Source organism: Myodes glareolus, chromosome 17 (genome assembly GCF_982192425.1).
Source record: "Myodes glareolus chromosome 17, mMyoGla1.1, whole genome shotgun sequence".
Classification (NCBI taxonomy): domain Eukaryota; kingdom Metazoa; phylum Chordata; class Mammalia; order Rodentia; family Cricetidae; genus Myodes; species Myodes glareolus.
Window position 1 is genome coordinate 16,073,636 of NC_142042.1, and position 6,000 is coordinate 16,079,635.

Here is a 6,000-nt window from a genome sequence, read left to right on the forward strand (position 1 = left end):
TCCCCCAACCCTCAACCGTATACTAATTATAACCAACCCCTAAATGATATCCCTAAACCCAAGGACAAACTTTACTGGGAGAGGGAACGTCGTTCTCTAGAATTACTTCCAGCTGTCATGGGGGCGACATTCTTTCTGGGGGATCCTGTGAAAGCAAAATGATGGTTAAATTTCAAGATCAATGTCTTTTAAAATTGCAAATAGTCTGAGTATTTTGTGGAGGTCTGGCCAGAATGTTGTACAAGATGTGTACCATTTCAGCATGTTGGAACCGTCTTATGCAACTGGTTCCCAAAACAGGTCTTGTAGTAGCGCTATCAGTATCATGACGTCATATCAACCAGGTGGAGTTGTTGTTATGGGGCCCCATCTTCTTCCTGGAAACTTCAAATGTCACTGCAGGAAAAACTCATTGTTCATTGTGGAAAACTTAAACATTAATCATATAGACATATACAGACATACATATATTTAATGAAAGACATGATAGATATATTTAATGAAAGGTATGATAGATATGAAGAAAAGTAAAGATGTTTTCTAAACTCATATTTCTTTCTGTCCCATATCATGGCTCTTGACATGAGACAGAAACTCCAGAAACTCTGGGTTTTTCTTTAAACAACAGGCTTGGAATTAGAGAGGGACTGAGCCAGAGTCCAACTCCAAAACCAGCTCTATAAATTTAGAAATATGATTTAGTATATTGTGCTTACAGGACCTATTCAGTTTTCTTGATAGTCCCTATTGGGCCGTTATTTTCCATCTGTCAGTATTCAATTATCCAGGGTCCCTTGAATTTTTCAAAGATCAGTGTTTTCCTGTGGAGATAAGAACAGAACCCTGCCCCTATTCTATATGTTTTTCTTACCAACTGTATGAATATCATCATTGTAGATGAGCTGTCATTTCTTCTTTCCAAGAGGTTTCTCCTCTTCAAATCGAACCTTTATTAATTTTGATGGTATCCACAATTTTTCTTCTCCTGTGGAAACAAGAGCAAAACCCCTTCCCCAACATAGCACATCTCCTGGCTTCCATTGAGAGGTCAGCACGTCTTTGAAATAAACAGGTTGGTTTAGTTCAGAAGTTTTTTTCCATTATCCAATGCCTCTCTGCTGTTGTTGTTCCTTTCTCATTAGCATTAAGAAAATTCAAGGTTAATAAAGTATTATGCAATCTATTTCTGGGGGTATCTTTTGTCCCTTTCTGTTTCTTTAGCATATCCTTTATAGTACGATTTGATCTTTCTATAACTGCCTGACCTGTAGGATTATTTGGTATACCTGTAACGTGTTTTATATTATAATAAGCAAAGAAGCATTTCATTTTCTTAGATACATATGCTGGACCATTGTCTGTCTTTATTTGTGCAGGTATACCCATGATGGCCATAACTTCCAATAAATGTGTGATTATTGAATCAGCCTTTTCTGAGCTCAGGGCAGTTGCCCATTGAAAACCTGAATACGTGTCTATGGTGTGGTGTACATATTTTAATTTACCAAATTCTATAAAGTGGAACACATCCATCTGCCAGATTTCATTCCTTTGAGTACCCTTTGGGTTACTCCCTGCAGGCAACGGTGTTTGATTATAGAAAGAACAAGTAGGATATCACTTTATAATGTCCTTAGCTTGTTGCCATGTAATGGAAAACTCTTTTTTTAAGCCTTTACTATTGATGTGATGTTTTTTATGGAACTCTGAGGCCTGCAGAACGCTTCCAATCAATAATTGGTCAATTTTAGCGTTACCTTGTGCTAGAGGGCCAGGCAGACCCGTATGGGACCGGATGTGTGTTATGTACATTGGACAAAGCCTATTCCTAATTATGTCCTGTACCTGGATAAACAATGAAGTCAACTCTGTTTCATCTGGTATGAATTCAGCTGTTTCAATATGCAAGTTAACTCTTTCTGCATATTGTGAATCTGTAACTATATCAAGAGGTTCTTTAAAATCCCTTAGCACCATAAGAATGACATATAATTCTGCCTTCTGGACAGAATTATAAGGGCTTTGTTCCACCTTACTCAATTCTTCTGATTTATAACCTGCTTTCCCTGATTTATTTGCATCGGTATAAAATGTCCGGGCTCCAGTTATTGGAGCATCACGTACAATTCTAGGAAGAATCCAAGAAGTTCTCTTTATGAGGTTAAGTCTATCACTTTTGGGATAGTTGCTGTTAATTTCTCCCAAAAAAATTAGCACAAGCTCTTTGCCATGGTTCATTATCTTCCCATAACTTTCTTATTTCCTCAGTAGTAAAAGGCACTATAATTTCTGCTGGGCCTTTACCTGCTAGTTGATGAAGTCTCAGTTTACCTTTTATAATTAATTCAGAGACCTTTTCTACATAAGTTTTTAATTTTTTACTTGGTTTATGAGGTATAAATATCCACTCTAAAATAATATCTTCCCTCTTCATTAAAATTCCTGTAGGAGAAATTCTGGAAGGCAGTATGACTAGAATGGAACTAAGATTCGGGTTGACCCTATCCACATGTGCCTCCTGTAATTTTTCCTCAATCATTGTCAGTTCCTTTTCTGCTTCAACTGTCAATTTTCTGGGACTATTCAAATATTTATCATCATCTAAGGTTTTGTTTAAATGAACTATTAGATCAAGTGTTATCCCAACAGCTGGTCGTAGACTGGAAATGTCACCTAACAATCTTTGGAAGTCATTAAGAGTCCGTAACCGGTCTCTCCTAATTTGTGCCTTTTGCGTTTGAATTTTCTCTAACCCTATTCTGTAACCTAGGTAATTGATAGAATCTCCAAAATAGTTTACTTACATCAGATTGGATTTAAGTGAAGAAAAATGTCTGAAACAAAACCTTGCATTTCACTACTGAAAGCTTAAGAAGACTAAAAATATTTTGGGTTCCATCAACAACTACACAAAAATCCTGATATTGTACCAAAGAAAAATAATACGATGCTTGAAGCAGTGCAAGTTTTCTCTTGTTCCCACTGTCTGTCACACTGTGCAACATTCTTCTGATATTTACAGTGCTACAAATCACTGGTGCAGGCTCCCTGATCACTTGGACCCAGACACAATGTTTGTAGCTCAGGTTCTCTGGGATAGTTAATGATGAAATACTTTGTTTGCAGTGAATGAGGAACAAATATATAAATATACATCAACCTCCTGAAATCCTCTTGTGATGTGTAGTAATTCAACAGAAAACATTGGAGGAAAAACATCAGATAAGGATTTGGGAGGAAAAAAACAGTATGAGATGCCATGTTTAAAGTTTTTTAGGTAGCATGTACTATGTTCTAGGAACCCATTTAGGCTTTGATGGTGTTATGGGTGAACAATAACAACAACAAAATTGGACAGACCCAATTAGGTGGGTTTTTTGTTCTAGGGGAATATACACCATCAATCAAACACTGACAAGTAGTGATGAAAGAGGTAGCCACCAGATGGCACACTTTGTTCTCTGAAATCCACATAACTATTGGTGCTTTGAATAAAAAGAAAAGGAATGTTATTGAATAGGAGACATATCACCAAAGATATGTTTGTATGGAGTAGGTACGATTTCATACTTCACATCTCTTGACTCCTATTTTGGATGCTTGTCCCTTTTCTCTCTCTCTCATTCTTTCTACTTTTTTCCTCACAACTTGTATGATCAGGGAATATGGTTAAGACATACCAAGGACATGTGACAACATCTAGTATCAGTGAGTAAATAGCTCCTTCCTGAATCAGAAAAAGCCTACCTTCTCTTTCTAGAGCATTTAGCTTTCTGTGAATATTTGTTTGTTGTCTTTATTCATGGTTATTCTTTATTTTTTAAAAAAATATTTAACTAATTATATGTAAGAGTGTTTTACCTGTATGTACTTGAGAGTGTTTTGTCTGTATGTACTTACATGCAACATGTTCTTGGCAAGTGTCCATAGAGATTAGAATAAGGCCTCAGATTCCCTAGAACTTGAGTTAGGGATGGTTGTAAGCCACAGCATAGATGTTTGAGAATCAAACCTAGGACTCCTGGAAGAGCAGCCTGTGCTCTTGACTACTAAGACATCTATTTATTCCCTACTTTTCAACTCTCATCAGAGTGCTTTGTTGATGTTCAACCAAAAATTCTCAATAAATAATCTCTCTAGTTTGGGCAATTGGAATTTTCTATGTGACCTTACCTAACTTCCCAGACAGACTGTTTCTGACCTAATCTGGGAAGATCTCTGCAATAAAATGTTGAAAAATATGTCTATCATTTCTTTTAGGCTCTTTTCATTTCTGTGTTTTCCTCTACAGATTGGAAGATTTGATGGACACATAGCTTTGCATTTGCGGTCCAGAAGCGCAGAGAGATGAATGCTTATTGACTTCCTTTTGTTCTGCAGCTTTGTTCCACAGCCTGTGGAAGGGCACAAAGCTTTATTACCATCCCTTATAAATACTTTCCCTATAAATCTTTGTAGACTGAATCCATATCTAAATGCTAAAGTAAGCAACAACTCCTTTCCTCTCCTCCTCTCCTGCCAATTTGAGACTGGTTCTCAATATGTAGCTTTGGCTAGTCTAGAATTTGCTATATAGAACAAGGTTTTCTTGAACTCAGATTTCTTTGTGTATCTGCCTTCCACATGTTGGGATTAAAGATTGCATCCCCATATCCAGCATAGCCTTTCTTTAATAAAGTAGCCCCTGTTTTTCGTTGCAGCAACAGAACAGTAATGAGCACATTGACCTTATATCTTTTGGTCCAGGGCAACACTCTGATTAGTTGTAAGAATAGTTTATAGATTACCTGGGATTTTCACAATTATATTGTCTGCAAACAAAGACAGCTTTAATTTATCCTTTTTGATCTACATGCCTTTAGAATCCTTTCTTGTTATACTGTAGTAAGAAATCTAGTGTCATGATAAATATGAGTGGTGAGAATAGAAGCCCTAGGATTTTTTCCTAGGTCAAAAAGACAAACATTTAGTTTCTCATTAAGTATGATGCTGATGTGGACTTTTTGTAGTTGCCCTTTATTGCCTTAAAGAAGTTAACATCTGGCCTGGTGTGGTACATAGCTCCCATGCCACCAACTAGGGAGTGAAGGATAGATGATTGGTGCCAATGTGAGGGTAGCCTGGATTATTAGAAATGGTTTCTATTGCTGTGAAGAGACACCATGACCATGATAAATTTTACAAAGGAAAACATTTAATTAGAACTAGCTTACACTTTCAGAAGTTTAGTTCATTAACATCATGGCAGCAGGCAGGCAGACATTTAGAAGGAACAGAGTTGTACATCTTGATCCATAGGCAAAAGGAATTGAGATATGTGCCACACTGAGTGTAGCTTGAGCAGAGAAACCTCAAAGCTTACTCCCATACTGACACACTTCCTTAAACAAGGCTACACATACTTCAACAAAGTCACAGCTTCTAATATTGCTACTCACTTTGGGGGCCATTTTCTTTCATATGATCACACCTGGCCTTTGTAAAAAGACCCTCTTATCAAAACAAAACACAAAACAACAAACAGCAATCACTCCCAAACCCCAAATGAATTAAAGATAAGAGTAGGAGATGTACACTGCTCTGGGGACTATTTTAGTGTTCATCAGTTTTGGTGTTCAATGTGGGGCTGACCAGTAAACCCCAGAAGGCCCAGAAGTATACCCAAGTGTACAAGGGGGCATGTGAGGGACCCTATAAGAAAATTGAACCATAAGTGGACAGGTAAGTAATGAGCACCTGGAAATAAGTAGTAGATATACAAAAGGAAAGAGAAAAGAGGGAAACAAAATGTGGAGTAAATCTGTAAATATTTGTAAATATGGGATAAGGAAATAGTATTCAACTGTCTGTACAGTTTCTTAGATGTATTTTGATAGCTAGAGGAACTGAAATGAAGCAGAAACAAAGGCAGAGATTTCTAGAGTTTGTAAATATTATATTCTTGCCCATGCACTGGTGGCTTAAGCACTGCTACCTTTGGGCAGCTCCAGGATTTGGGGA